This window comes from Schistocerca cancellata, chromosome 10 (genome assembly GCF_023864275.1).
Source record: "Schistocerca cancellata isolate TAMUIC-IGC-003103 chromosome 10, iqSchCanc2.1, whole genome shotgun sequence".
Classification (NCBI taxonomy): domain Eukaryota; kingdom Metazoa; phylum Arthropoda; class Insecta; order Orthoptera; family Acrididae; genus Schistocerca; species Schistocerca cancellata.
Window position 1 is genome coordinate 52,023,571 of NC_064635.1, and position 22,786 is coordinate 52,046,356.

Below are 22,786 nucleotides of genomic sequence, written 5' to 3' on the forward strand. Positions count from 1 at the left end.
GGGTCACCCCAAAAGAAATGCACTTTTTTTTTTAATCCATCTTTTCTTCTACATGTTTGAAAGTTTTACAGTGTGTAGATACATCCTTTAGGAACAATATTTTCATTTCTCCACATAATTTCCATCCCTCTCAGCTGCCTTCAACATCTCGGAATCAGCGCCTGTATACGCGCACGGTAAAATTCTGGACCAACCTGTTGGAGCCACTGCTGGCAGCGTGCACAAGGATAGTTGGCAGTGACTTCAATCTACCTTCTGTATGTTGACAAAAATACATTTTCAGGCCCTATTGTAGATAGAAAACAACTTCCGTAATTGTTTTAAGTGCTTCCTTTAAATTATTGTGAACAATTAGTTCACGAGGCCATTCAAATAGTAAATGGTTACGAAAGCACACTTGACCTCTTATCCACAAATAATCCTGAGCATCACGACGGATACAGGGATTACAGTCGTAGCGAGGCTCAATTCCGTAACAAAGGAATTCACCAAAACTAAATGCAAAATATATATATTTATAAAAGCAGCTAAAAATTCGGTTGGCGTCTTTCTAAAAGGCAGTCTCCAATCGTTCCAAACTATGTAAGTGAGGACCGAATGTGGCTTAAGTTCAAAGAAATAGTATCAACAGCACTCGAGAGATTCATACCAAATAAATTAATGAGAGACGGAACTGATCCCCCACGGTACACAAAACACGACAGAAAGCTGCTGCAGGAGCACCGAAAAAGGCAAGTATAATTTAGACGAACGCAAAGTCTCCAAGATTGACGAAGTTTTAATGAGGCTCGAAATTTGGTGCGGATTTCAGTGCGAGATGCATTTAATAGTTTCCACAACGAAACTCTCTCTAGAAATGTGGCGGAAAAACCAAAAAGAATCTGGTTCGATGTTAAGTAAACCAGCGGAAAGGCTCAGTAAGCGATGAGGAGGAGGAGGAGGGAGGAGGAGGAGGGAGGAGGAGGATTTTTTTTTTTTTGGTTGGGTTTAAGGGCGCTCAACTGCTGAGGTCATTAGCGCCCAGTCACTGTTGTTAGAGCACATGGAATCTGGCAAAACTCAAGGGGATGGAGGGGACACCAGAAGGACCCGACAAAGATGCAGACAAAATAAGTAAAAAGATTAAATGTCTTTGGACAAGCCAGTTAAAGTTATTAAACGCAGAATACGAGCAGCTGCTCGAGCGTCATCAGCTAAAACATCCGGTAAAGTAGATGGCAGGGACAGGACAACACGAAATTGACTAAAACGGGGACACGACAATAAAACATGGCGCACTGTTAATGCCTGACCACAAGGGCACTGCGGGGCTGGGTCACCGGAGAGCAGGTAGCGGTGGCTAAACTGGCAATGCCCAATCCGCAACCTGGTCAGAAGGACCTCCTCGCGCCGAGATGGTCGGGAGGATGTTTTCCAAGCAGTTGGTAGCGGTTTTACTGCCCGGAGCTTGTTTCCTTGGAGGGATGACCAAGCATCCCACCACAACGACACAAGCCTCTTACAGACATCCCCACGAACGTCGGATGACGGGACACAATGGGAGGCTCGCCGAGGCAGGAGGACTGCAGCCTTGGCTGCAGCATCCGCAGCCTCATTCCCAGGCACTCCCACATGTCCGGGAACCCACAGAAAGCTGACAGAACCACCGTTATCAGCGAAAGAATGGAGGGACTGCTGTATCCGTTGAATCAAGGGATGGACCGGATAGGGAGCTCCAAGGCTCTGAAGAGCACTGAGTGAGTCAGAGCAGAGTACATATGATGAATGGTGGTGGCGGCGGGCATACTGAACGGCCTGATGGAGAGCAAAAAGCTCGGCCGTAAAGCTGGAACATTGGTCGAGGAGCCGGTATTTAAATGTGGCGGCCCCGACGACAAAGGCACAGCCGACACCATCGTCAGTTTTGGAGCCATCGGTGTAAATAAAGGTGTGACCGGCAAGTCGAGCACGAAGTTCGGCAAACCGTGAGCAATACATTGCAGCCGGAGTACCATCCTTCGGGAGTGAGCTGAGGTCGAGATAAATATGAACCGGAGCCTGGAGCCAAGGTGGTGTCGGGCTCTCACCCTCTCTGAAGGTGGTAGGGAGGGCAAAATCCAATTGTCGAAGCAGGCGACGGAAGCGGACTCCGGGGGGCAGCAGGGCAGACACATACAACCCGTACTGACGGTCGAGAGAATCGGCGAAGAAGGACTTGTAAGAGGGGTGGTCGGGCATAGACGACAGCCGGCAGGCATACCGACACAGCAGTACGTCGCGCTGGTAGGTCAACGGTAACTCGGCAGCTTCAGCATAAAGACTCTCGACAGGACTAGTGTAGAAGGCTCCGGTCGCAAGACGTATCCCCCGATGGTGGACGGAGTTGAGCCGGCGTAAGAGGGACGGCCGAGCGGACGAGTAGACAAAGCTCCCATAATCCAGCTTCGATCGGACTATGGACCGATACAAGCGAAGCAGGACAGTGCGATCCGCTCCCCAAGATGAACCGCTAAGAACTCTGAGGACATTAAGGGAACGTGTACAACGGGCTGCCAAATAAGAGACATGTGGAGACCAACACAGTTTCCTGTCCAACGTGAGCCCTAGAAACTTAGTTGTGTCCACGAATGGGAGAACAACGGGACCGAGATGTAAGGATGGCGGAAGGAACGCTTTATATCGCCAAAAGTTGATACAAACCGTCTTTTCTTCAGAGAACCGGAAGCCATTTGCCACGATCCATGAGTAGAGGCTGTCTAGACAACGCTGAAGGCAGTGCTCCAGGAGGCATGTTCTCTGGGCACTGCAGTAGATCGCGAAGTCATCGACAAAGAGAGAGCCTGAGACATTAGGTGGAATGCAATCCATAATTGGATTGATCGCGATGGCAAAAAGGGCTACGCTCAAGACGGAGCCCTGAGGCACTCCGTTCTCCTGGAGGAAGACGTCGGACAATACGGAGCCCACACGTACCCTAAACTTTCGATCCATTAAAAAGGAATCAATAAAAAGGGGCAGGCGACCGCGGAGGCCCCACCTGTGCATAGTGCGGAGGATACCTCCTCTCCAACAGGTGTCATAAGCCTTCTCCAAGTCGAAGAACACGGCTACCGTTTGGCGCCTTCGCAAAAAGTTGTTCATGATGAATGTCGACAAGGTCACGAGGTGGTCAACAGCGGAGCGGCGGCGACGAAAGCCGCATTGGACATTAGTAAGTAGCCGTCGAGATTCAAGAATCCAGACTAACCGAGCATTAACCATGCGCTCCATCACCTTACAGACACAGCTTGTAAGAGAAATAGGGCGGTAACTAGAAGGAAGGTGTCTATCCTTCCCGGGTTTGGGTATAGGAACAACAACGGCGTCACGCCAACGCATGGGGACTTGACCTTCGGTCCAGACGCGATTGTAGGTACGGAGAAGGAAGCTTTTGCCCGCCGGAGAAAGGTGTGCCAGCATCTGAACGTGAATGGCATCCGGCCCCGGAGCAGAGGACCGGGACAGTGCAAGCGCACGTTCGAGTTCCCGCATAGTAAAGGGGGCATTATAGGTTTCCAGATTCAGCGAGTGGAAGGAAGGTCGCCGAGCCTCTTCTGCCTCTTTCCTGGGAAGGAAGGCAGGATGGTAATGGGCGGAGCTTGAAACCTCCTCGAAAAAGCGGCCAAAGGCGTTGGAGACAGCCACCGGATCAACAAGGACCGCATTACCTGAGGTCAGGCCAGGTACCGAGGAGTGGGCCTTAATGCCCGACAGCCGGCGCAGGCTACCCCAAACGACGGAAGAGGGAGTAAAACTGTTAAAGGAGCCGGTGAAAGAGGCCCAACAAGCTTTTTTGCTGTCTTTGATGACTCTACGGCATTGCGCTCGGAGTCGTTTGTATTCAATACAATTCGCCAACGTAGGATGGCGGCGAAAGGTGCGTAAAGCACGTCGTCGAGCACGGATAGCGTCCCTACAAGCCTCGTTCCACCAGGGGACGGAAACGCGACGTGAAGAAGTAGTACGAGGAATGGAACGTTCGGCAGCATGGATGATAACAGCCGTGAGGTATTCGACCTGACTGTCACAACTGGGAAAATCGTGATCCGGAAAGGTCGCCAGGGATGAGTAAAGGCCCCAGTCAGCTTTCAGTATGTTCCAGCTCGAAGGACGTGGGGATGGGGTGTGGTGCAGGAGACGAACGACACAGGGGAAGTGGTCGCTCGAATAGGTGTCAGAAAGGACATACCACTCGAACCGACGGGCAAGAGTGGTAGAACATATCGAGAGGTCCAAGTGGGAGTAGGTATGAGTGGAGTCCGAGAGGAAAGTCGGGGCGCCGGTATTGAGGCAGACAAGATTGAGATGGTTGAAGACATCTGCCAAGAGTGAGCCTCTTGGACAGGATGCAGGAGAGCCCCAAAGGGGATGATGGGCATTGAAGTCGCCAAACAATAAAAACGGCGGGGGAAGCTGAACGATCAGGTGCATCATGTCAGCCCGACTAACAGCAGACGACGGTGGAGTGTAGATGGTAAAAAGTAAAAGCAGAAAGAGTAATGCGGACAGCTATTGCTTGGAGTGGGGTGGTCAATGGGATGGGATGGTAATAGACGTCGTCCCGAATGAGCAACATGACCCCACCATGAGCTGGGACACCGTCCACAGGGGTGAGGTCATACCGCTCCGAGGTATAGTGGGTAAAGGCAATACGGTCAGTCGGGCGCAACTTGGTTTCCTGGAGTCCAAGGACAAGCGGACAGTGCAGGCGGAGGAGCAGTTGTAATTCCTCCCGATGAGATCGAATACCTCTTATGTTCCAATGAAACAACGCCATCGCTAGTCAAAAAGTTGGGGGAACGAGACGGGGGAAGAGCTGGTCACCTCGACGGCCGCGGAGGGCCAGGTTGCGAGGGAACAACGCTACAACCGACGGGAGGCGGATCCGGTTCCATCGACTGGTCGCCAGCTGCGGCCGCTGTCCCTGGTTGTGTAGGAGGGGCAGCATCATTTGCCGACGAAAGGCCAGCTGAGCGCCTGGCAGCAGAGCGTCCTGGCGAAACTGAGGACGGCCGGGAGCGGCGACTCACGGATGGAGCGTCAGTCGAAACGCGCCGGGGTGGAGAGGGGGATAGAGACTTCTTCTTGGAGGCCTCCTTGGAAGGCCGAGGAGGCACAGGGATCGTGGGCTGGACCCGAAGAAGGTCCTCACGCGCGGGGTCCGTTTTGGAACGCCGGACCTCGGAAGCCGGGGTCCGGAACGTTTCCCCGATGGACGCCTGAGAAGAGGATCGCTTCTCAGGTGGCGTGTGGGGAGAAGGAGGAGGAAGGGCGGCCCCTGGGGCAGAGGGGGTGGGGGCCACGGGGGAGGAGGATTTGGAAGGGAGGGATTTGGGAGGCGGAGGCAGAGCCCCCTGATGGGCGGAGGAGGCGGAGGGGGGACAGGAGAGGGGTGAGGATACCGCGGAAGGAGTGGACACAACTGAGGCAAACGAAGTGGTCAATGGCACGGGATGGAGGCGGTCGTACTTCTTCCTGGCCTCAGAATAAGACAGCCGATCCAAAGTTTTGATTTCTTGTATCTTCTTCTCCTTCTGATATGCGGGGCAGTCTGAGGATCTAGGCGAGTGGACGCCAGGACAATTAACGCACCGAGGTGGTGGGGTGCATGTATGTTCCTCACGAAGAGGACGTCCACAATCGCCACAGAGGGGCTCAGCCTCACACCGTGACGACATGTGCCCAAAGCGCAAACACCTACAACAGCGCATAGGAGGCGGAACGCAGGGTCGCACGTCACACCGGTAGCACATTACCTTTACCTTCTCCGGGAGAACGTCCCCCTCGAAGGCGAGGATAAAGGCCCCAGTGTCGATGCGACGGTCTTTGGGGCCGCGCTGGACTCGCCGGACGAAATGCACACCTCGGCGCTCCAGGTTGGCCCTGAGCTCCTCATCAGATTGTAGCAGGAGGTCACGATGAAAAATAACCCCCTGCGTCCTATTGAGTGCCAGATGTGGGACAATGGAGACTGGGATGTCCCCTAGGCGGTCGCACGCCTGGAGCGCCGCCGACTGTGTGGCGGACGTGGTCTTGATAAGAACGGACCCTGAACGCATCTTGCTGAGAGCCTCGATTTCCCTGAAGATGTCCTCAATGTGCTGAACAAAGAACATGGGCTTGAAGGTGGCGAATGTCCCCCCATCGGTTCGAGAACAGACCAAATAGCGGGGGAAGTACTTCGCTCCAAGCCGGCGGGCCTGTCCCTCCTCCCATGGAGTGGCCAAGGGGGAAGGGGCAGGAGAACCAGAACTAGAACTAGAAACGGTACCTTTTCTTTTGAAAGACTCGGCCGCAGAGCGACCCGATACGTGGTGACGTTTCATCTGCGAAACGTCCGCCCCGATACCACCCACTCCGACCAGGGGCTCTCCCCACGGGCGCCACCCAGCCGCAGCAAGGGCCACCTGGCAGGATGACCATTGCCTGGAGTCCTGATGCCCCAAGGAGACGGGCATCTACTCCTTGGCCGACGTGGGGAGGGTGCAGCTCAGGTATCGGCAGTACGATCCCTGTGTTGTCAGGGGGCTACAACCTAGAGGGTACATGACGACCCCACCACAACGGGCTGGCTACCGTGCTGGATTTCTGGTGCCATGGAAAGTCCATCATGATCGCTGGTGCAGATGGAGACGCACTATGGGCGTAACTGGGACAACCCAAAAGGCGTTTAGGCCCAATTTGAGTAATAGTGGGTATGGTTACAACGCCGGTGCAATGCTGAGTGCCAAGGTCTGAGTGCACTAAGGACCAGTGGTACACCACGTAAGGTGTCCTTCCCCAAAAGGCTCGTACTTCTGTAGAAATTTAGAAAAATGGAGGTCAAACCCCAAGGGGGACCATCACATGGAAGGCCGAAACGGTTGAAACTCCTTTTAGTCGCCTCGTACGACAGGCAGGAATACCTCGGGCCTATTCTTACCCCGGACCCGCAGGGGGGGGGGAGGAGGAGGAGGAGGAGGAGGAGGAGGAGGAGGAGGAGGAGGAAGAGGAGGAGGGGGAGACAAGGGACCCAACCATTCGGAGCAGGTGACATCGTGGCAAATGTCCGCTCACCCATAAGTCCAGGTGTCGGTCCACTGTGTCTTGCACGCAGGTTGGTCGCAGGCCGTCAACTGGCACGCTCCTAACCAACACTCGGCCATTACCGGCACTGAGACAGTACCAGCTTTCATCAGAAAGCACAACAGACGTCCAGCCTACCCTCCACTGATCTCTCGCTTGACACTACTGAAGTTGTAAATAGCGCTGATTTGGAATCCACGCTATAGGGCGTCTGGCTCGTAGCTGTGCTTGAAGTAATCGATTTGTAATAGTTCGTTGTGTCCCTATGGCCCCAACTGCTGCTCAAATTGCTGCTGGAGATGCAGTACGATGCGCCAGAGCCATACGACAAAGACGATGCTCTTAATGTCAATGTTGTTGTGGTCTTCAGTCCTGAGACTGGTTTGATGCAGCTCTCCATGCTACTCTATTCTGTGCAAGCTTCTTCATCTCCCAGTACGTACTGCAGCCTGCATCCTTCTGAATTTGCTTAGTGTATTCATCTCTTGGTCTCCCTCTACGACTTTTACCCTCCACGCTGCCCTCCAATACTAAATTGGTGATCCCTTGATGCCTCAAAACATGTCCTACCAACCGATCACTTCTTCTAGTCAAGTTGTGCCACAAACTTCTCTTCTCCCCAATCCTATTCAATACTTCCTCGTTAGTTATGTGATCTACCCATCTAATCTTCAGCATTCTTCTGTAGCACACATTTCGAAAGCATCTATTCTCTTCTTCTCCAAACTATTTATCGTCCACGTTTCACTTCCATACATGGCTACACTCCATACAAATACTTTCAGAAACGACTTCCTGACACTTAAATCTATACTCGATGGTAACAAATTTCTCTTCTTCAGAAACGCTTTCCTTGCTATTGCCAGACTACATTTTATATCCTCTCTACTTCGACCATCAACAGTTATTTTTCTCCCCAAACAGCAAAACTCCTTTACTACTTTAAGTGTCTCATTTCCTAATCTAATTCCCTGAGCATCACCCGATTTAATTCGACTACTTTCCATTATCCTCGTTTTGCTTTTGTTGATGTTCATCTTATACCCTCCTTTCAAGACACTGCCCATTCCGTTCAACTGCTCTTCCAAGTCCTTTGCTGTCTGACAGATTTACAATGCCATCAGCGAACCTCAACTATTTTATTTCTTCTCCATGGACTTTAATACCTACTCCGATTTTTTCTTTTGTTTCCTTTACAATATACAGATTGAATAACATCGGGGAGAGGCTACAACCCTGTCTCACTCCCTTCCCAACCGCTGCTTCCCTATCATGCCCCTCGACTCTTATAACTGCGATCTGGTTTCTGTACTAATTGTAAATAGCATTTCGCTCCCTGTATTTTACCCCTGCCACCTTCAGAATTTGAAAGAGAGTATTCCAGTCAACACTGCCAAACGCTTTCTAAGTCTACAAATGCTAAAAATGTAGGTTTGCCTTTCCTTAATCTATTTTCTAAGATAAGTCGTACGGTCAGTATTCCCTCACGTGTTACAACATTTCTGCGGAATCCAAACTGATCTTCGCCGAGGTCGGCTTCTACCAGTTTTTCCATTCGTCTGTAAAGAATTTGCGTTACTATTTTGCATCTGTGACTTATTAAACTGATAGTTCGGTAATTTTCACATCTGTAGACACCTGCTTTCTTTGGGATTGGAATTATTATATTCTTCTTGACATCTGAGGGTATTTCGCCTGTCTCATACATCTTGCTCACCAGATGGTAGAGTTTTGTCAGGACTGGCTCTCCCAAGGCCGTCAGTAGTTGCAATGGAATGTTGTCTACTCCTGGGGCCTTGTTTCGACTCAGGTCTTTCAGTGCTCTGTCAAACTCTTCACGCAGTATCATATCTCCCATTTCATCTGCATCTACATCCTCCTCCATTTCCACAATATTGTCCTCAAGTACATCGCCCTTGTATAGACCCTCTATACACTCCTTCCACCTTTCTGCTTTCCCTGCTTTGTTTAGAACTGGGTTTCCATCTGAGCTCTTGATATTCATAGAAGTGGCTCGCTTTTCTCCAAAGGTCTCTTTAATTTTCCTGTAGGCAGCACCTATCTTACCCCGCGTGAGATAAGCCTCTACATCCTTACATTTGTCCTCTAGCCATCCCTGCTTAGCCATTTTGCACTTCCTGTCGATCTCATTCTTGAGACGTTTGTATTCCTGTTTGTCTGCTTCACTTACTGAGTTTTTGTATTTTCTCCTATCATGAGTTCAGTATCTCTTCTGTTACCCAAGGATTTCTACTAGCCCTCGTCATTTTACCTACTTGATCCTCTGCTGCCTTCACTATTTCATTCTTTAAAGCTACCCATTCTGCTTCTACTGTATTTCTTTCCCCCATTCCTGTCAATTGTTCCCTTATGCTCTCCCTGAAACTCTATACAACCTCTGGTTCTTTCAGTTTATCCAGGTTCCATCTCCTTAAATTCCCACCTTTTTGCAGTTTCTTCAGTTTTAATCTGCAGTTCATAACCAATAGATTGTGGTCAGAGTCCACATCTGCCCCTGGAAATGTCTTCCAAGTTTTCATTTCTTCTCCATGGTTTTAATACCTACTCCAAATTTTTCTTTTGTTTCCTTCACTGATTGCTCAATATAGAGATTGAATAACATCGGGGAGAGGCTACAACCCTGTCTCACTCCTTTCCCAACCACTGCTTCCCTTTTATGTCCCTCGACTCTTATGACTGCCATCTGGTTTCTGTACAAATTGTAAATAGCTTTTCGCTCCCTGTATTTTACCCCTGCCGCCATCAGAATGTGAAAGACTGTATGAGAAAATAAAAAGCCTACAGGGCCCGATTAAATAAGGTGTGCACTGTGTAATTCAACAGAAGTGTTTACGTCCTGAGAATGCCACTTTGAAAAGTGTAATGAGTATTACTGTGGTAAAGCACGCGAACAGATGCACCGAACATGGACGCTCTAGCAAAAGGGAAAAAGACCAAGACCATCGATAGCGAGGGAGTTAATTAAATATCGTTACGTTCAAATGGCTCAAATGGCTCTGAGCACTATGGGACTACACACCTGAGGTCATCAGTCCCCTAGACTTAGAATTACTTAAACCTAACTAACGTAAGGACATCACACACATCCATGCCCGAGGCAGGTATCGAACTTGCGACCGTAGTGGTCGCGCGGTTCCAGACTGTAGCGCCTAGAACCGCTAGGCCAACCCCGCCGGCTCATCATTACGTGTCTAATGTCTTATTAGTAAAACGAGAAATACATAAAGACCCTTTAAATGAGCAACAGACTATTTTTCGATGTTTTAAATACGTTTATATGAAAGAGATAAGGGGAAAAGAAAGGGAAAAGAGAGGTGGAAATTCGTGACTTGCAAGCGCACATGGCATTGTGGTAATGCAGTGGCGAAAGTTGAAAACTTTCTGTGGGAAAATCTGAGAGACGCTGTCTGCAAGGACACGCCAAACTACACCCGATGATCTGCAACGTCGTACTACTGCAGCCTGCTCGGACATCTCCACTGAAATGCTAGCACGTGTGTAGTAGTCGTTCCATACCAGACTGGAAGCGTGTGTTGCCGCTGCTGGCGGTCATTTTGAACTCAACCTGTGATGGTTAGTTGTCTCGTTACTGGTCAGAATCCACATAACCAATGTATGCTCTTCTGGTGTTCCTTAGTGTGTGCTACCACAGGTACTGTGCAAGTGTCGATGTGTGAACTTTTCAAAATACCGTATCTCGTAAACTACTCTCACTAGAATCCTGCAACAAACACCGGTGACATTCTCATTTACCTTACCTTTAGTCTGTTAATGTCAATAGATATCTCTCCATTTAGAAAGCTGTATGTTCACACAAAATATACACTACTGGCCATTAAAATTGCTACACCAAGGAGAAATGCAGATGATAAACGGGTATTCATTGGAAAAATATATTACACTAAAACTGACATGTGATTACATTTTCACGCAATTTGGGTGCATAGATCGTGAGAAATCAGTACCCAGAACAACCACCTCTGGCTGTAATAACGGCCTTGATACGCCTGGGCATTGAGCCAAACAGAGCTTGGATGGCGTGTACAGGTACAGCTGCCCATGCAGCTTCAACACGATACCACAGTTCATCGAGAGTAGTCACTGGCGTATTGTGATGAGCCAGTTGCTCCGCCACCATTGACCAGACGTTTTCAGTTGGTGAGAGATCTGGAGAATGTGCTGGCCAGGGCAGCAAACGAACATTTTCTCTATCCAGAAAGGCCCGTACAGGACCTGCAACATGCGGTCGTGCATTATCCTGCTGAAATGTAGGGTTTCGCAGGGATCGAATGAAGGGTAGAACCACGGGTCGTAACACATCTGAAATGTAACGTCCACTGTTCGAAATGCCGCCAATGTGAACAAGAGGTGACCAATGGCACCCCATACCATCAAGGCGGGTGAGACGCCAGTATGGCGATGACGAATGCATGCTTCCAATGTGCGATCACCGCGAGGTCGCCAAACACGGATGCGACCATCATGATGCTATAAACAGAACCTGGTTTCATCCGAAAAAATGACGTTTTGCCATTCGTGCACCCAGGTTCGTCGTTGAGTACACCATCGCATGCACTCCTGTCTGTGATGCAGAGTCAATGGTAACCGCAGCCACGGTCTCCGAGCCTATAGTCCATACTGCTGCATACGTAGTCGAACTGTTCGTGCAGATGGTTGTTGTCTTGCAAACGTCTCCATCTGTTGACTCAGGGATGGAGACGTGGCTGCACGATCCGTTACAGACCAGGCAACGCCGGTCAACTGCTGTGTGTGTATGAGAAATCGGTTGTAAACTTTCCTCATGACAGGACGTTGTAGGTGTCGCCACCGGCGCCAACCTTGTGTGAATGCTCTGAAAAGCTAATCATTTCATATGACAGCATCTTCTTCCTGTCGGTTAAATTTCGCGTCTGTAGCACGTCATCTTCGTGGTGTAGCAATTTTAACGGCCAGTAGTGTACATTTTATAAGTATTATGACAACCTGTTGATTGGTTAACATTACGAGCTCCTGATTACCGACCCATTATGTGAAAACCGTAGTATCTGCTGTCCAAGTTTTAGGTGTCTGCAGCCCTTGCCTGGTCGCTCCAGTAGAGTGTTAACAAATAGTAGTGAGACACAGTCCACTGCTGGAAACAACTGGTTATTGAATGTAAACGTTTTTCTACACCCAGAGTCTCATCGCAGCATGAATTTAAATTAAGTATGACACTTCAAATATTTTTATCATTTAGGTTCAAGAACTGTACCTACATGTGCTACATTTTCAGTGTTATGGCAAAAATTGTGAAAACAATGCTAACTACTACTGTTAAGGGCCATCAAAGTAGCAAAATGCTCTTGCTATTTCTATTGATCATCCTTTCATTAATATGCTGCCGCTGAACCATTTCTTATCTCCTGCAAATTTTACGCATACCGCATACTATGTGGTTAAACTTTTTTCTTTTAAGACTCGATGGTTCACTTTTAGCATCTCATTCACTGACGTAAGGAAGTAACGCCCACGGTTGGCTTCGTGGCGCGAAAAGTAATGTCGAACAACATTAAATCGTCGATTTAAACATTTTTTTTAAATTGCTCATACTGAGCGATATTGGGCGATGTGTAATTATTCAACTTGCATGAAGACAACTTCTCGGTCAATATAACATTTGTCTAACCTTTGCACGTCATACCTGTGACTATATTCCTATTGTATCTCTTTTAGGGACTCAGTGAGTTTTCCTCGTCACTGCTGCCATATTATTATTTCCGTTTTGGGATTTCATTGTTTTCCGTTTGTAGTGGTCGCTGATAGTCCACAAACATACGCAGACCTCGGACTACGTATCACTTTGTATACATTACAAGTTTTTTTCGCTCAGATGAGCTCCTGTAACGCGTTCACCGCTACAAGTATATACCGAAGACAATGATGCTGAATGTATTTAACGAAGGCTTGCCTCTACGTCACCTTAATGAGCTACTTCGACTACTAGGTTTCTACTATGCAAACATATTGTCGATAAATGTTACGGGGCGATTATGTTGTCTTGTATCTGGAATTGGACGTTGAATTAGACTTAGGTTGCAGTCTCAATGACATTTCCTTTCTCTCGACTTAGAACTTTACCTCTACATGGCTTCGTATGCTCTTTGTGCCTAGAAAATATTTTAGCTTTTACCTGATACAAAGAAATAGTCCTGCACGTGTTACGAAATATCTATTGAAATTACATATTTACATTTGCTACTGACATAGGATGCAGTCTTAACATGTCTTTTTTTGACATTTTACGTCTGTATGGTTGCATATACTCTTGCTATTCTAGAAAATCTATTACGTTCTACCAGCTACAAAATTTTTTTGCATTTTACACCGGTTACCACATTTTTATTAGTATCACATATTTATATTTTCAACTAACAATGGTTTGGTCGTTCTGTTGTAGAAATATTTTAGCTTTTGCTTTTAGAAAGTTTTATAATTGTATACCTGATACCATAATTTGCAACTGAAGAATTTACGAACGGCCTCTAGCGGCACTGAATGCCAAGATGTTATCTAGCAACTTTCCCCACACGAGAGCTCAGTGCCGATCTTCTATCAGTGACGTACTCTGTTACTTGTAGTATGGAACAGATACAATTGGCGAAACATATTGTACATACTGGTTTTACCTTTGACATACCAATGCATCTTACATCAACTATACGGCTAAGTAAGATATGGAGCACATTTATATCGCAAATTGGACGCTTGTATTAACCTTTACCGAGATTATGTAATATTAATTGACTCTATGCAATATATTTATGACATTCTACGCAGTTTTTCATAATCTAACATCTCTCTCTGCCGGAGCAGGTCTAGGAAGAACCAACGTCACCGACCGGCCGCCGTGTCATCCTCTCACCCCAGGGGCGTCACTGGATGCGGCTACGGAGTGGCGTGCGGTCAGCACACCGCTCTCCCAGCAGTATGCCAGTTTACGAGACCGGAGCCGCTGCTTCTCAGACAAGTAGCTCCTCAGTTTGCCTCACAAGGGCAGAGTGCACATCGCTTGCCGACAGCGTTCGGCAGACAGAACGGCCACCCATCAAAGTGCTAGCCCAGCCCGACAATGGTTAACTGCGGTGATCTGACGGGGACCCGTGTTTACTACTGCGGCAAGGCTGTTGGCATAATCTAACATGCTTTACACTTTTCGTACACTATTCACAGATTAGATTATGGCAACGCTATTTACCAAAACCGGTCATCGTAAACAAAGGTTTTACAAAGGCGATCATGGCTGAGAAGCTGCCTACCTCCAAGTTGGTTAAACATTTTTTTACGTACAAACATCAAGGTTCTTGATCATAGTTGTGTACAAAAAAAAAAAGAAACAGAAGCTTACTGTGGTGTCACCGCCAGACACCACACTTGCTAGGTGGTAGCCTTTAAATCGGCCGCGGTCCGTTAGCATACGTCGGACCCGCGTGTCGCCACTATCAGTGATTGCAGACCGAGCGCCGCCACACGGCAGGTCTAGTCTACAGAGACTCCCTAGCACTCGCCCCAGCTAGAGTCGTGCAACACGATTCTTTTTCCTGATTCGATTCCTACGATTCAATCTCACATTGCGAATCGATTCCTACGATTCGTTCACGATTCTTTCACGATTCATTCTAGTCTGCGATGGCACGATTCTTACGGAATGCAAAAAGTTCTTCATCTTACTCACAGATGGCAGGACAGGTCTAAAATTGTCAAAGGGGTTAGAATCGAACTGATAAGATATGCCAGAAATAGTTTATTTATGAATAAACATGCATATGACGTTACAAGTGCGATTCTCGATTTATACGTATAATGCCTTAATTGTTGAAAGGTCACGTTTGATTTGATTGCATCTATTGTTTTATTTCAGTATGCCAGGAGAGAGGAGTCGATTTGTGCGGAAGGTGGTGCAAAATTACGTGGTATGCCAGTTTGGTTGTGTGGCTTGAACGCGCCTAACTGCAGACGTCTGTTTTATAATAAAATCTAGCAGTGAGGCAGACGTGGTTTGGCTCATATCATTCTAAGTTTTCCTGTGCTAAGATGTCTTTCCAAGTCCACATCACCCTTGTAATTCATAACGCAGCTGACAGCCCTCCCACACAGGAAATTTAGCTTAACTTTCATTTCTTCTAAATACAAAGCATAGGTATTTGGCTTTTAATTTGTCTGAGAACTTGCCTCCGTCACTACTGTTTACGTGAGAAGACGACATACTTCTACACAATAGGATTCAGTCGTATACGTCGACATTACTTCACTAAAATTTAATATGAATGTGAACAGGATAACATTTTAAAACTAGAACTGGAAATTATTACTTAAAAAGCTTTAGTTTAAAGACGGTATGTAGGCTCTGTAATATTGGTCTAGTGCGACAGCCATTTAGTGGCGGGACTGGTGGAACTAACAGAATTAGCAAATTAGCAGTGAAGTAATGTCGCTGTATACGATTGTGTCCTACACTTTAGAAGTATGTCGTCTTCTCACGTAAATAGTAGTGGCAGAAGCAAGTTCTCAGACAAATTAAAAGCAAAATACCTATGCTTTGTATTTCGACGAAACAAAAGTTAAGCTAAATTTGCAGTGTGTGAGGGCTGACAGTTGCTTTATTGTGAAATATAAGGTGCTGTGGAATTGGAAAGAGCACAGAAAAACGTAGGATGATACGAATCCGCGTATGTGCACTATGTAGGGACAGTAAATGGGAAATGCCTTTACGCTCGTTCCCATCAGCCACCGCCAAGTGTCAGCTTGGTTTTCATGTCGAGTAATATTACGGCCCACGAACTTCGTTTGTTCCTTCCGAGCTTCCTTTGTTCACACGCATCCTCCACTTGACTGCCATCTGGCGGTCGTAATCATTCGGCACGACTCGGCATGATTCCGGAAGATGCCTTCGAAGCATAGCGTACTAAGAATCGATGAATCGTTGGAACTTGGAATCGTCACGACTCGGAAACACGCAATCGTTCTTACGATTCTTTTGAACGACGATTCGTCCGTATCACGATTCGATTCTTACGATTCTTTATTTAGAGTCGTTCAAATGAACGACTCATTCACGAATCGCCACAACTCTAGCCCCAGCTGTACACCCGGCTTTGCTAGCGATGGTTCAACTGTCTACATACGCTCTTATTTGCCGAGACGACAGTTTAGCATAGCCTTCAGCTACGTCATTTGCTACGACCTAGCAAGGCGCCATATTCAGTTACTATGTCTTCTGAACAGATAATAATGCCACTCATGTACCGTCAAGAGCGACGTTCGTCGTTGATAGATTAAAGTTAAGTATCAAACTAATTACGTCCGCTTTCTGAATTCTAATTCCTTGTAATGTTACAGACCTCACGTCAGCATAGTTCTTCCCTCCTCACGCCAGCCTGCGTGAGCTAAAACGCGTGCATTTCGGCCTCCTCTAGTAACACAGCAACAGAGTAACAGAGACAGCAAAGGACTTGGAAGAGCAGTTGAACGGAATGGACGGTGTCTTGAAAGGAGGGTATAAGATGAACATCAACAAAAGCAAAACGAGGATAATGGAATGTAGTCGAATCAAGTCGGGGGATGTTGAGGGTATTAGATTAGGAAATGAGACACTTAAAGTAGTAAAGGAGTTTTGCTATTTGGGGAGCAAAATAACTGATGATGGTCGAAGTAGAGAGGATATAAAATGTAGACTGGCAATGGCAAGGAAAGCGTTTCTGAAGAAGAGAAATTTGTTAACATCGAGTATAGATTTAAGTGTCAGGAAGTCGTTTCTGAAAGTATTTGTATGGAGTGTAGCCATGTATGGAAGTGAAACATGGACGGTAAATAGTTTGGACAAGAAGAGAATAGAAGCTTTCGAAATGTGGTGCTACAGAAGAATGCTGAAGATTAGATGGGTAGATCGCATAACTAATGAGGAAGTATCGAATAGGATTGGGGAGAAGAGAAGTTTGTGGCACAACTTGACCAGAAGAAGGGATCGGTTGATAGGACATGTTCTGAGGCATCAAGGGATCACCAATTTAGTATTGGAGGGCAGTGTGGAGGGTAAAAATCGTAGGGGGAGACCAAGAGATGAATACTCTAAGCAGATTCAGAAGGATGTAGGTTGCAGTAGGTCCTGGGAGATGAAGAAGCTTGCACAGGATAGAGTAGCATGGAGAGCTGCATCAAAACAGTCTCAGGACTGAAGACCACAACAACAACTAGTAACACCGTGTTGGCACTTCTACCAACACAACACAAAAAGAAAAGAAACAAATACTTATCTCCTACTCCTCAATGAAAACGCGATTTTTCAGTATTCTTCCTTTTCTAAATTCTGAAGAAACTCAATAGAAATGTAGCCAGTGTAATAAACTAGAATCTAAAACAGAACAGCAGCCACAGTAATACCTAAAATGATAACCTGGGTGGTACGGCATTGTTGAGGAGGAGAGTATAAGGGAATATATCGCCTAAGACGATCAGCGAAATAACTATGCCTTTTCGAAGTCTGAGAGCGGGTAAATGTGCAACAGCCGATGCTTCGTGTAAATGGTGGAAGAGACGGTGATCCTTCGACTGCTGACAAGCGAGCGGTAGTTCGCGCTGAGGCTCTGGCCGCACCTGGCGATTTGAGGTGGAAGGGGGGGGGGGGGGGGCTCCATGGAGGGGAACGGCTGGCGAGCCACGCTTCGCCACGCGTGTCGCCTCTCGTGTTGGCAGAAGTGATAACCTCTAGCGGAAGCAGAGGGCACTGTGTTATCAGGAGCCGACGGAAGGCACCACGCTATTCTATATAACTCGGCGGAATAACTGTTATAACTTGAAAAGAATACACTGAGATACTCGGCAGAATAACTGTTAAAACTTGGAAAAGAATACACTGAGATGCCAAGGATAAAGTATTTACTGGACATAGGCCACAAAAATGAGCAATTATAAAAAAAAAGACTATTTCTTGATTGTTTATGAGAATGAATTAATCCATTAATGACTAGCGTTCATTAATGGCACTAGTGACAGGACTGGCCTTTTATTGATGTTTTGACAACAATGAACAGTTTTGTTGTACTTATTTAAGGATTGTCGTATATCTATTATTGTGTTAGTATTGTCAGACGCAGTCCACTGCTGGGAACAACTGGCAGTTGAATTTAAACATTTTTTTTCTACACCCAGAGTCATCACAGCGTGAATTTAGAATAAGTACAACAATTAATGTATTTTATCATACAGGTTCAAAAACTAAATAGTTCCTGAATAAATCCTCAATCCCAAGCCATTTATTAAAATTTATGCAATAAAACTTGTATCATAGGTACATGTGCTCCATTTTCAGCGTTATGAAAAACAATGGTAACCACTAATGAGAGCAGTGGAATAATTTTTACTTCTATAACATTTTGAGACTGGCAGTTACAAGGAGAGCATTTCTGAAGAAGAGAAATGTATTAACATCGAGTATAGATTTAAGTGCCAGGAAGTCGTTTCTGAAAGTATTTGTATGGAGTGTAGCCATGTATGGAAGTGAAACGTGGAAGACAAATAGTTTGGACAAGAAGAGAATAGAAGCTTTCGAAATGTGGTGCCACAGAAGAATGCTGAAAATTAGGTGGGTAGATCACATAACTAATGAGGAGGTACTGAATAGAATTGGAGAGAAGACAAATTTGTGGCACAACTTGACTAGGAGAAGGGATCGGTTGGTGGGGCATATGCTGAGGCATCAAGGGATCAATTTAGTATTGGGGGGCAGCGTGGACGGTAAAAATCGTAGAGGGACACCAAGAGATGAATACACTAAACAGATCAGAAGGATGTAGGTTGCAGTAGGTACTAGGAGATGAAGCAGCTTGCACAGGATAGAGTATCATGGAGAGCTGCATGAAACCAGTCTCAGGACTGAAGACAACAACAACAATATTTTGACAAGATTTAATCTGTTGATTTTTCCTTTAGAACAAAGTTTTGGAGGTACGGATTGAGAGAGAAAATCATATGCCCCAAAATTTCCCCTCTTCCAAAGAACAAGGCAATGGAGAAAAATGAAAGAGGTACTGATTATTCTGCCATACAAAAGAAGAGTCGCAAGTTTCTGTGTAAATGGCATCAAATACAACTGGCATGATCCACATGGCTAAAGTTGAAAGATATTCTCATTAGTCAAGGCACAACATCAATGTTCTTTGACCTTCCATCCTGACAATGCAACAAGCATGTGGGTGGCACTGATAAAATGGACCAGAATATGAATGAGCACAGGATAAATATCCATAACAGGAAATGGTACGCGGCTGTTTTCAGTTGATAATTGGATGTCATTGCACAGGGTGCTTGGATATTCTCCCACAAAAACAGAAATACAATCCCTCATGTAAATTTTCAAAGACAGAATATGCAGGTGTGCTGGGGAAGGTATGTGACGTCACCGGAAGCATCTGGTCTTACCTTGCACACCAGTATTGCAGCAAGCGAGCAATAAACTGTATGCTGACATCAGCCCATACACAGTGCAAGAAATGTAATGTGACACTGTGTGTTTAATGTTCTGCTGCTTATCATAACAAGTAATTTGTTTCTTGTTTTCGTTTTCTAATTTGTACTCGAATTTATTTCATTCAATACAAAAATATGTAACCTTTCCATACAAACTATGTTTTGCTCTCAGTAGTGCTTAGCGTTACATATTGTTAAAACTAAAAAGGTAAAAAATTGCGTTTTCACTTTAAATGCTTCTTTTTCAATGTTAAAAACCAGGTAAAAGTAATAAATGTAAAAAAAATAAATAAGAATTAACTTAGGCACTAATGAGTGAATGTCGACACACTCTCTGGTGTAATATTATGTTAAAGGTGCGTAGTTACCCTTAGTAATCGTGTTTTAAGGAAAGTATAAAACAAAGGACTGAGTTTGCATGTTTAAATTGATCCTATGCACGCCTTATAATGTTCGTTATGCTATTGCAATATACAGTGTAGGAAGTAGCCTAGAAATATAAGTGAAGCAAAACTTTTTTTTTTCATTCTAAGTAGAATGCGATTCTAGAATTATTTTCTGCCATCATTTTGCAGGCGTTATTTCAATAATGAATAATATGTGTTAGATATCAGTGAGAAAGATAAAAATACTCCGATAGAGGCAGGATTACATTTTAGCAGTGCGCGGTTTACTTTTCTTGTGAAAGTGACGCCGTTCAGCTTTATTAGCAAACAAATAAAGGAATAAATAACTTTTCCACATTTCACATTGATGGTAACTGATCGATCCCAATGCAATAAAACACTTCACTGGCACAGAACGAAGGCATACGGTTTTTTAAAAGTTCTCTCTCCATGTTGCAGGCAGAGCCGCACGCGAATACGTATACAAACATTGTTTCTCTTTTACTCCACTGTCATTTACAAGACATTTTGGTTTGGAGTCGAGCCGGAAAAGTGCAGTCTGATGTCATCAACTGTTATTCGTAACGCAGATGTAGTTACACAGGTAAATGAAATGAGAGTCCTATTAAACAATGACGTATTCATCCAGTGAAAGATAAGAGGTACGTATGTTCATTAGCATTATTTTTCTTTCTACTGAGGCTTTCTCTGTACACCTTTTGTGGTGGCCGCCTCTCAGATTTCGTAATATCCTGCTGCTTGTTGTTTAGGCGACAAGTCTCTGATCATTAAATCTGCGATTCAGTTTACGAGTACTCTTTAGACGTATAAGCAGGCACATAAGGACATAGAATGAAGTAAAACTCATGTTGCATGCAGCGTACTTACATTTTGGTGAGAAGCCGGTCTTGCCATGTGGCACTGACGCCGCAGACTCACGCTATTCCTGTTCGAGATAGCGTCAACGGAAACACTCTGCGCATGCGCGGCGTCGTTCACTCTTGCGTGGCCGCAAGCTGAAGGTCAGTTAACGAACGACTGCTGGCTCATTGCGTCATATTAGCTTAGAGCGAGGCCCACGTGACAGATAGGCCGCAGCCAGAGCTCTTATATAACATGCTGAATCGTCCGCCACGTGTTCCCCATCTCTGAGGAATCGGCAGTGTTTACCTTGTACTGGTTAACCTATTAACGCAACCTTTTACCGTATTTGTTACTAAATATTTGATACTGCAAGTATGAAGTGAACCAAAAAGTAATTCAGGTTTATAGAAATATTTAGAATGCCCTTTTCATACAACAGAAAAATTGAGATGTATTATTACATGGCTACACAAGTGTTGGCGCGGAACTAGCGTTGTTGTTGTTGTTGTCTTCAGTCCTGAGACTGGTTTGATGCAGCTCTCCATGCTACTCTATCCTATGCAAGCTTATTCATCTCCCAGTGCTTACTGCAACCTACATCCTTCTGAATCTGCTTAGTGTATTCATCTCTTGGTCTCCATCTACGATTTTTACCCTCCACACTGCCCTCCAATACTAAATTTGTGATACCTTGATGCCTCAGAACATGTCCTACCAACCGGTCTCTTCTTCTTGTCAAGTTGTGCCACAAACTCCTCCTCAATTCTATTCAATACCTCCTCATTAGTTATGTGATCTATCCATCTCATCTCCAGCATTCTTCTGTAGCACCACATTTCGAAAGCTTCTATTTTCTTCTTGTCCAAACTATTTATCGTCCATGTTTCACTTCCATATATGGTACACTGCATACAAATACTTTCAGAAACGACTCCTTGACACTAAAATCTATACTCGATATTAACCAATTTCTCTTCTTCAGAAACGCTTTCCTTGCCATTGCCAGTCTACATTTTATATCCTCTCTACTTCGACCATCATCAGTTATTTTCCTCTCCAAATAGCAAAACTCCTTTACTACTTTAAGTGTCTCATTTCCTAATCTAATTCCCTGAGCATCGCCTGACTTAATTCGACTACATTCCATTATCCTTGTTTTACTTTTGTTGATGTTCATCTTATATCCTCCTTTCAAGACACTGTCCATTCCATTCAACAGCTCTTCCAAGTCCTTTGCTGTTTCTGACAGAATTACAATGTCATTGGCGAACCTCAAAGTTTTTATTTCTTCTCCATGGATTTTAATTCCTACTCCGAATTTTTCTTTTGTTTCCTTTACTGTTTACTCAATATACAGATTGAATAACATCGGGGAAAGGCTACAACCCTGTCTCACTCCCTTCCCGACCACTGCTTCCCTTTCATGTCCCTCGACTCTTATAACTGCCATCTGGTTTCTGTACAAATTGTAAATAGCCTTTCGCTCCCTGTATTTTACCCCTGCCACCTTCAGAATCTGAAAGAGAGTATTCCAGTCAACATCTTCAAAAGCTTTCTCTAAGTCTACAAATGCTAGATGCGTAGGTTTGCCTTTCCATAATCTATCTCCTAAGGTAAGTCGTAGGACCAGTATTGCCTCACGTGTTCCAACATTTCAATGGAATTCAAACTGATCTTCCCCGAGGTCACCTTCTACCAGTTTTTCCATTCGTCTGCAAAGAATTCGAGTTAGTATTTTGCAGCCGTGGCTTATTAAACTGACAGTTCGGTAATTTTGACATCTGTCAACACCTGCTTTCTTTGGGATTGGAATTATTACATTCTTCTTGAAGTCTGAGGGTATTTCGCCTGTCTCATACATCTTGCTCACCAGATGGTAGAGTTTTGTCAGGACTGGCTCTCCCAAGGCTGTCATTAGTTGTAATGGAATG

At 45.6% G+C, this 22,786-nt stretch overlaps 1 long non-coding RNA gene across 1 annotated transcript in view; it reads right to left on the reverse strand.

The window, feature by feature from the left end:
- LOC126106772 (uncharacterized) overlaps positions 1-21,007 on the reverse strand; it is a 35,953-nt gene extending 14,946 nt beyond the window's left edge. The window contains exon 1 of the long non-coding RNA XR_007523394.1: positions 20,880-21,007. This is a non-coding gene — a long non-coding RNA (uncharacterized LOC126106772). The remainder of the gene's footprint in view (positions 1-20,879) is intronic.
- Positions 21,008-22,786: the final 1,779 nt, after the last annotated feature.